The sequence below is a fragment of the Chiloscyllium plagiosum genome, unplaced genomic scaffold (assembly GCF_037043375.1).
Source record: "Chiloscyllium plagiosum isolate Xiang-an unplaced genomic scaffold, Cpla_swu_hap1 HiC_scaffold_50, whole genome shotgun sequence".
Taxonomy (NCBI): domain Eukaryota; kingdom Metazoa; phylum Chordata; class Chondrichthyes; order Orectolobiformes; family Hemiscylliidae; genus Chiloscyllium; species Chiloscyllium plagiosum.
Genome location: NW_028270188.1, coordinates 51,888,693 through 51,899,182, shown reverse-complemented (window position 1 = coordinate 51,899,182; position 10,490 = coordinate 51,888,693).

Here is a 10,490-nt window from a genome sequence, read left to right as displayed (position 1 = left end):
AGGAGTCAGTACATTATTCCAAAGTTTACCAGGTGAGAGGGGAATCAGATCAGCCAGGCTCACGCCCGCATGCTTGAGGGGCTTTAACAAAAAAAATTCATTCAATAGAAGGTGGAAGTGGAGACCGCCCGTCCCTAATTGCCCCAAGGGGCAGTTAAGAGTCAGCCACATTGCTGCTGGTCTGGAGTCACGTGTAGACTAGACAGTTTCCTTCCCTCAAGGACATCAGGGAACCGGATGGGTTTTTCCCGACACGGATTCATGGTCAGTAAGCTTCCAATCCCGGATTTCCGACCCCGCGCCGTGGCGGGATTCAAACCTAGGTCCCCAGAACGTTACCTGGATCTCGGGCTCAACAGTCCAGTGATAAGACCACCAGGCCTTTGGGGTGGCACGGTGGCTCAATGGTTAGCACCACTGCCTCACAGCGCCAGGGACCCAGGTTCAGTTCCAGCCTTGGACGCATGTCTGTGTGGAGTTGGCACATTCTTCCCCACATACGAGTGGGTTTCCTCCAGGTGCTCTGGTTTCCTCCCACAATCTAAAGATGTGCAGGTTAGGGTGGATCAGCCATGGGAAATGGGCCCGTAGAGTCCAGGGATATGCAGGTTAGGATGGATTGGCCATGGGAAATTGTCCCGCAGTGTCCAGGATGTGTAGGATAGGTGCATTAGTCAGGGGTAAATGCAGGGGAATGGGTCTGGGTGGGTCGCTCTTCCAAGGGTTGGCATGGGCTTGTTGGGCCAAAAGGCCTGTTTCCACACTGCAGGGAATCTATATAAAAAAAACCATAGATGCCCCTTAGGAGTGTACTAACCCTCTTTGGCTTCATCTCTGCACGTTCGACCCAGAGAGTCAGCCCGGAGCAACCAGAAGGAGGCAGCGTTGGGGAGTTTCTGCAAACAGGCAGCTGGGGAGGGGATGGGGTGGCAGTAGAGATGGCCCTGGGTAATCAGAGGGCGGGTGGGTGTGTTGGCAGAGATGTCCCTGGGGGATACCGTGATCCAATTCCCCCCCCCCCCCCCCCCCCCATTTCCCAGACCACTCAGCCTGGGCTGTTTCCCTTCAGACCACCCCTACCCACCATTGGTCCAATTCCCCACCCCATTCCTTATAAATTGGCAAGAGACTACCCAACTCATCCATCATGCCATACAGTCAGCGCCCACCGGACCCATTTCACCACAGGAGGGTGACCTTTGACACCCCATCTCATTGGTCAAGTCCCAGGCGCAGACTGAGGCCATTTGGCCGATCAAGTCCACCCTACCTCCCTCCTTCAATCTGATCACCACCAACTCCACTTGACATTAACCCCCCCCCGTAACCCTCGCCTCCCTTTATACCCTCGCCAGACACAGAGGATGAAAAAACCTGGACTTGATGCTTTATCTCACCTCCATATGTAGGAAAGGTTAGATTAGATTCCCTACAGTGTGAAAACAGCCCTTTGGCCCAACAAGTCAACAGCAACCCTCCGAAGAGTAAACCACCCAGACCTATCCCCCTACCCTACATTTACCCCTGATTAATGAACCTAACACTACGGTACAATTTAGCATGGCCAATCCACCCTAACCCGCACATCCCTGGGCACTATGGGTAATTTAGCATGGCCAATCCACCCTAACCTGCACATCCTGGGCACTATGGGACAATTTCCCATGGCCAATCCACCCTAACCCGCACATCCCTGGGCATTATGGGACAATTTAGTATGACCAATCCACCCTAACCTGCACACGTTTGGGCTGTGGGAGGAAACCGGAGCACCCACGCAGACACAGGGAGAATGTGCAAACTCCACACAGACAGTCGCCCAAGGCTGGAATCGAACCTGGGTCCCTGGTGTCGTGAGGGCAGCAGTGCTAACCATTCAGCCACCGTACCACTTATTAGGAATGGGGCAAAAAAGAACAGTCCACTAAATAATACCCATGAAAGAATACATTAAAAAGTCAATAACTCCCTTCAGTGGGAACCCAGTCACTCTCCCCTCAGTCCCCTTACCCCCCCCCACTCCACCCCAAACTTAATATCACACAACAGTAAACCAAATGAGATATATACCTTGTACCCTGCACAACTGGAGAGGAGTAAGATCTGAAAGGGATACAAGGGTCAACTTTTTCACACAGAAGGTGGTGCATGTGTGGAATGAGCTGCAAGAGCTGGTAGAGGAGGTTGGTATAATTACAACATTTAAAAGGCATCTGGATGGGGACATGGAATAGGAAGCGTTTAGAGGGATATGGGCCAAGCGCTGGCAAATGGGACTACATGGATTTGGGCTATCTGGCCAGCATGGGTGAATTGGACCAAAAGGTCTGTTTCCACGCTGTATGACACTATGAACCGGGAAAATAACCTTCCCTATCACTTACACACTACATGTATATACACACACACACACACACAGTGCAAACTCATGACTACTGGCAGACTCCCATTAAAACCAAGCCCTGTGCCAATCTCACTCGCAAAAGGGGTCACCAACCTTGCAGGGAAACAAACCAGGTAGCAGCCAAGAAGGGGGCACTCATCAGCCACGTGGTACTGAGTCCGACCCTTCACCCAGGTGGGTGGGGGGGGAAAGATGAAAAAAGTTAAATGAGGGAACAAAAATTGTTGGAAAGCCGCAGGTAGGGGAGTGGGGGGGGGGGGGGGGGGGGGTGAAGACAGAAAAGTGAGGAGTTGCAGCAGCAGACAAGGGGCTAGCAGAGGTGCCACGGGCCGAACGTCCTCCTCGCCTGAGCAGGCAAACTTTCAGCCCCACCCAACAAGACATACAAAGAAGTTAAAGAGATGAGAGGATGCCTTTCCATCCAGAGGAATGAGTCAATGTGAAACCAAGAGGAGGTGAGGGTGGGAGAGTTAACAGGCAAAGAAATACTGCGAGATTAAATAAAACCCTCTGCCCTCAGCTCACCGGGACACCCAAAGCCCCCTCCCCCAGGCCCCCACCTTTACCTTCCTGTGGGAGTCGGACCTGGAGCCCCTCACCAGTTCCGGGTAGGCTGTAACAAACCAACAAAGTAACAATGAAACTGACACATCCATGTCTGTTCCATTCAGGTCAGCTGACCGCGATCAGCTGACTCCCCCTCTTAAAGGTGCAGGCCGCCCGCCCTCTTAAAGGCATAGGCTCCCACCATCTCCTCTTAAAGGCGCAGGGACCCATACTGAGAGGCCAGAAAAGTAGCAGAGATCTGAACAAAGAATAGAACAGAAAATAAACTGCGTAAGCCACCAGCGCCTGGCTTCGATTCCACACTCGGGCGACTGTCCGTGTGGAGTTTGCACATTCTCCCCTCATGTCTGTGTGGGTTTCCTCCGGGTGCTCCGGTTTCCACCCACAGTCCAAAGATATGCAGGTCAGGGTGGATTGGCCGTGCTAAACTGCCCCATAATCTGCGATTTTTGAGAAGATTTGCTTTAGATTAGATTACTTAACAGTGTGGAAACAGGCCCTTCGGCCCAACAAGTCCACACCGCCACGCCGAAGCGCAACCCACCCAGACCCCCATTCCCCTACATTTACCCCTTCACCTAACACTACGGGCAATTTAGCACGGCCAATTCACCTGACCTGCACATTTTTGGACTGTGGGAGGAAACCGGAGGAAACCCACGCAGTCACGGGGAGAATGTGCAAACTCCACACAGACAGTCGCCTGAGGCGGGAATTGAACCCGTGTCTCTGGCGCTGTGAGGCAGCAGTGTGCCACCGTGCCATTTTAATAGAGTGATACGTACTTAGAGTCGTAGTCATAGAGATGTACAGCACGGAAACAGACCCTTCGGTCCAAACTGTCCATGCCGACCAGATATTCCAAGCCAATCTAGTCCCGCCTGCCAGCACCCAGTCCATATCCCTCCAAACCCTTCCTATTCATATACCCATCCAAATGCCTCTTAAATGTTGCAATTGTACCAGCTCCACCACATCCTCTGGCAGCTCATTCCATACACACACCACCCTCTGCATGAAAAAGTTGCCCCTCAGGTCTCTTTTATATCTTTCCCCTCTCACCTTAAACCTATGCCCTCTAGTTCTGGACTCCCCCCCCCCCCCCCCCCCCCCCTCCCCCAACCCACAGGGAAAAGACTTTGCCTATTTACCCTATCCATGCCCCTCATAATTTTGTAAATCTCTATAAGGTCACCCCTCAGCCTCTGATGCTCCAGGGAAAACAGCCTCAGCCTGTTCAGCCTCTCCCTATAGCTCAAATCCTCCAACCCTGGCAACATCCTTGTAAATCTTTTCTGAACCCTTTCAAGTTTCACAACATCTTTCCGATAGGAAGGAGACCAGAATTGCATGCAATATTCCAACAGTGGCCTAACCAATATCCTGTACAGCCGTAACATGACCTCCCAATTCCTGTACTCAATACTCTGACCAATAAAGGAAAGCATACCAAACGCCGCCTTCACTATCCTACTTACCTACCTCAATTTCTTGTCAGATGTTGGAGTTTAAAGAGAGTTTAAGGGTTACTGCAGATTATATCTGCCATAAATGCTGTTGGCTGCGAATCTTATCAGATTGAATGGATCGATTGGAGAGACAGTTAGAAGCGATGAGGAATTTGCAACAGCAACAGTATGTGATGGATGACAGTTATAGGAAGGGGAAAAGTCTCAGATACAGTCACACAGATGGGTTAATTCCAGGAAGGGTAAGAGAGGTAGGCAGCTAGTGCAGGAGCCTTCTGTGGCTATACCCATTTCAAACAGGTACGCCGTTTTGGAAAATGTAGGGAGTGATGGATTCTCAGAGGAATGTAGCACAAACAGCCAAGTTTCTGGTATTGAGACTGGCTGTAATGCAACAAGGCGTACGTCGGCTTCCAAGAGATCATTTGTGTTCGGGGATTCTCTAGTCCGAGGTACAGACAGACGTTTCTGTGGCCAGCAGCGAAAAAGCAGAATGGTGTGTTGTTTTCCTGGTGCCAGGATCAAGGATGTCTCAGAGAGAGTGCAGAATGTTCTCACGGGGGAGAGGGGCCAGCAGGAGGTCATTGTCCACATTGGAACCAACGACATAGGAAGGGAAAATGTTGAGATTCTGAAGGGAGATTACAGAGAGTTAGGCAGGAATTTAAAAAGGAGGTCCTCAAGGGTAGTAATATCTGGATTACTCCCAGTGCTACGAGCTAGTGAGGGCAGGAATAGGAGGATAGAGCAGATGAACGCATGACTGAGGAGCTGGTGTATGGGAGAAGGATTCACATTTTTCGATCATTGGGATCTCTTTTGGGGTAGAAGTGACCTGTACAAGAAGGACGGGTTGCACCTAAATTGGAAGGGGACTAATATCCTGGCAGGGAAATTTGCTAGAGCTGCTCGGGAGGATTTAAAGTAGTTAGGTGGGGGGTGGGACCCAGGGAGATAGTGAGGAAAGAGATCGTTCTGAGATGGGTACAGTTGAGAACAGAAGCGAGTCAAACAGTCAGGGCAGGCAGGGGACAAGGTAGGACTAATAAATTACACTGCATTTTTTTCAATGCAAGGGGCCTAACAGGGAAGGCCGATGAACTCAGGGCATGGTTAGGAACATGAGACTGGGATATCATAGCAATTACAGAAACATGGCTCAGGGATGGGCAGGACTGGTTCCAGGATACAAATGTTCCAGGATACAAATGCTACAGGAAGGATAGAAAGGGAGGCAAGAGAGGAGGGGGAGTGGCATTTTTGATAAGGGATAGCATTACAGCTGTGCTGAGGGAGGATATTCCCGGAAATACATCCAGGGAAGTTATTTGGGTGGAACTGAGAAATAAGATTGGGATGATCACCTTATTGGGATTGTATTATAGACCCCCCAATAGTCAGAGGGGAATTGAGAAACAAAGGAGATCTCAACATCAGTAAGAATAATAGGGTGGTTATGGTAGACTGTTAAGGGTTTAGATGGAGAGGAATTTGTTAAATGTGTACAAGACAATTTTCTGATTCAGTATGTGGATGTATCTACTAGAGAAGGTGCAAAACTTGACCTACTCTTGGGAAAGAAGACAGGGCAGGTGACAGAGGTGTCAGTGGGAGAGCACTTTGGGGCCAGCGACCATAATTCTATTAGATTTAAAATAGTGATGGAAAAGGATAGACCAGATTGAAGTTTTAAATATGAGAAAGGCCAATTTTGACGGGATTAGGCAAGAACTTTCAAAAAGCTGATTGGAGGCAGATGTTCACAGGTAAAGGGACGGCTGGAAAATGGGAAGCCTTCAGAAATGAGACAACAAGAATCCAAAGAAAGTATATTCCTGTCAGGGTGAAAGGGAAGGCTGGTAGGTATAGGGAATGCTGGATGACTAGAGAAATTGAGGGTTTGGTTAAGAAAAAGAAGGAAACATATGTCAGGTATAGACAGGATAGATTGAGTGAATCCTTAGGAGAGTATAAAGGAAGTAGGAGTATACTTAAGAGGGAAATCAGGAGGGCAAAAAGGGGACATGAGATAGCATTGGCAAATAGGGTTAAGGAGAATCCAAAGAGTTTTTACAAATACATTAAGGACAAAAGGGTAACTAGGGAGAGAATAGGGCCCCTCAAAGATCAGCAAGGCGGCCTTTGTGTGGAGCCACAGAAAATGGGGGAGATACTAAATGAGTATTTTGCATCAGTATTTACTGTGGAAAAGGATATGGAAGATATAGAGTGTAGGGAAATAGATGGTTACATCTTGCAAAATGTCCACATTACAGAGGAGGAAGGGCTGGATGCTGGGAAGCTAGAGAAGTGATTGCTGGGCCTCTTGCTGAGATATTTGTATCATCGATAGTTACAGGTGAGGTGCCGGAAGACTGGAGGTTGGCTAATGTGGTGCCACTGTTTAAGAAGGGTGGTAAAGACATGCCAGGGAACTATAGACCGGTGAGCCTGACGTCGGTGGTGGGCAAGTTGTTGGAGGGAATTCTATGGACAGGATGTACATGTATTTGGAAAGGCAAGGACTTATTACTGATAGTCAACATGGCTTTGTGTGTGGGAAATCATGTCTCATAAATTTGATTGAGTTTTTGAGGAAGTAACAAAGAGGATTGATGAGGGCATAGCAGTAGTTGTGATCTATATGGACTTCACTAAGGCGTTCGACAAGGTTCCCCATGGGAGACTGATTAGCAAGGTTAGATCTCATGGAATACAGGGAGAACTAGCCATTTGGATACAGAACTGGCTCAAAGGTAGAAGACAGAGGGTGGTGGTGGAGGATTGTTTTTCAGACTGGAGGCCTGTGACCAGTGGAGTGCCACAAGGATCGGTGCTGGGTCCACTACTTTTTGTCATTTACATAAATGATTTGGATGTGAACATAAGAGGTACAGTTAGTAAGTTTGCAGATGACACCAAAATTGGAGGTGTAGTGGAAAGCGAAGAAGGTTACCTCAGATTACAACAGGATCTGGACCAGATGGGCCAATGGGCTGAGAAGTGGCAGATGGAGTTTAATTCAGATAAATACAAGGTGCTGCATTTTGGGAAAGCAAATCTTAGCAGGACTTATACACTTAATGATAAGGTCCTAGGGAGTGTTGTTGAACAAAGAGACCTTGGAGTGCAGGTTTATAGCTCCTTGAAAGTGGAGTCGCAGGTAGATAGGATGGTGAAGAAGGCGTTTGGTATGCTTTCCTTTATTGGTCAGAGTATTGAGTACAGGAGTTGAGAGGTCATGTTGCGGCTGTAGAGGTCATTGGTCAAGCCACTGTTGGAATACTGCGTGCAATTCTGGTCTCCTTCCTATCGGAAAGATTAGATTAGATTACATTACAGTGTGGAAACAGGCCCTTCGGCCCAACAAGTCCACACCGACCCGCCAAAGCGAAACCCACCCATACCCCTACATTTACCCCTTACCTAACACTACGGGCAATTTAGCATAGCCAATTCACCTGGCCCTGCACATCTTTTGGACTGTGGGAGGAAACCAGAGCACCCGGAGGAAACCCACGCAGACACGGGGAGAATGTGCAAACTCCACACAGTCAGTCGCCTGAGGCGGGAATTGAACCCGGGTCTCAGGCGCTGTGAGGCAGCAGTGCTAACCATTGTGCCACCGTGCCGCCCACTTGTGAGTGTTGTGAAACTTGAAAGGGTTCAGAAAAGATTTACAAAGATATTGCCAGGGTTGGAGGATTTGAGCTATAGGGAGAGGCTGAACAGGCTGGGGCTGTTTTCCTTGGAGCGTCAGAGGCTGAGGGGTGATTTATAGAGATTTACAAAATTATGAGGGGCATGGATAGGGTAAATAGGCAAAGTCTTTTCCCTGGGGTGGGGGAATCCAGAACTAGAGGGCATAGGTTTAGGGTGAGAGGGGAAAGATATAAAAGAGACCTAAGGGGCAACTTTTTCACACAAAGGGTTGGGTTGGGATATCTGGATGGGTATGTGAATAGGAAGGGTTTGGAGGGATATGAGCCGGGTGCTGGCAGGTGGGACTAGATTGGGTTGGGATATCTGGTCGGCATGGACGGGTTGGACCGAAGGGTCTGTTTCCGTGCTGTACATCTCTATGACTCTATGTTACAGTCCTTGCAGGGTATTTTGTAAATGACATTCGATTTGCCGGTTGTTGGTATAGGGTCCTTTAGGTTAATCAATAGCTGTTTGAGTGTGTTGGTAGGTTTGTGAGCTACCATGATGCCCAGGGGTCAGAGTAGTCTTACCAATACACTGAAACAGCTACTGATGAACCTTAAGGATCCTATACCAACATGAATATCATTTACAGAATACCCTGCAAGAACTGTAACAAACACTACATTGGACAGACAGGCAGAAAACTAGCCACCAGGATACGCCAACACCAACAAACAGGACAGAACACCAGCCTTTCACTGATGGTGTTACCCAGCATGGGGACGAAACGTCTGATAACAAAGTTACCAGCTCAGCGAGCAAACTTACAAGCTGTTCAGGCTACGCGGGTTAGCTATGGGAAATGCAGGGTTACAGGGGAGGGTTGCTGAGCCCAGGTGGGATGTTCTTCAGAAGGCCAGTATGGTCTCAATCGGCCGTATGGCCACTTTACGCACTGCAGGGATTCTACGAGTTTGCATCTGATGCGACTATTTTTACAAGGATGTTGCCAGGGATGGAGGAGTTCAGCTATAGGGAGAGACTGAACAGGCTGGGGCTGGCACGTCGGAGGCAGAGGGCTGACCTTATAGAAGTTTAAAAAATTATGAGGGGCATGGATAAGGTAAATTAGACAAAGTCTTTTTCCTGGGGTGGGGGAGCCCAGAACTAGAGGGCATAGGTTTAGGGTGAGAGGGGAAAGATATAAAAGAGACCTAAGGGGCAACGTTTTCACACAAAGGGTGGTAGGTGTATGGAATGAGCTGCCAGAAGAAGTGGAGGAGGCTGGTACAATTGCAATATTTAAGAGGCATTTGGACGGGTATATGAATAGGAAGGGTTTGGAGGGATCTGGGCCGGGTGCTGGAAGGTGGGACTAGATTTGGTTGGGATATCTGGTCGGAATGGACGGGTTGGACCGAAGGGTCTGTTTCCATGCTGTACATCTCTGTGACTCTATTCCTGTGGGAGGTTGAGATGTCACTCCTGATCTACAAATTGGGGAATGGCGCGGGGGGAGGGGGGTAGGTTTGACAGGACATGGGGGCATAGAAGCAATGTCGCTGCGCTGATGACCCAGATGGTTTGAATCCCACATACAGTAGGTGGTTCTCTTCAGGGAAGGAAATCTGCCTTCCTTATGTAGTCTGGCCTACATGCGACTTCAGACCCACAGGAATATTGCTGAATCCATTGCACTCTAAAATAGCCCAAGTAAAGCACGCAGTTCAAGGGGCAAATAGGTATGGGCAGTAAATCCTCCTGTGCTCTGTTTAAACTAAGGCTATATGAGGTGATGGGTGACCTGGCAGACCCTAGTCACTGATTCGTTTATTGCTGAGCAAGTTGATGACACCTTCCATCAGTTTACTGACGATCAAGAGTATACTGGTTGGGCGGCAATCGGTGCTCATTGCGGACAGGACATACTTGGGCAATCTTCCATATTGTCAGATAGACATCGGTGTTGTAGCTGCACAGGAACAACTTGCCTAGGGGACACAGCTAGTTTTGGAGTTTTACTATTATCAGAATGTTGTCAAGATATCTACTAGTTTTTGCACTATGCGTTATCTAGAGTCGTTCCTTGATATTATGGAATGATAGGGATTGGCTAATGAATGGTTTTTGCGATGTTAGGTGTCTCATGAGCGAAGATGGATTGCCGCTCACATTTCTGGCTTAAGATGGGCTCAAATATTTCAGCCTTGACTTTTACAGTGATGTGCTAAGCTCCATCATTTAGGATGGAAACATTCATTGAACATCTATCTCGCTCGTTAGTTTCTGAACTGTCCAACGTGATGACACAACAAACAGTGAGACAACGTATATAACAAGGAAAAGACAAACACATAACCTCAACCCCAAGGAGAGAAAACCACTAAAAGCACTAAGAAACG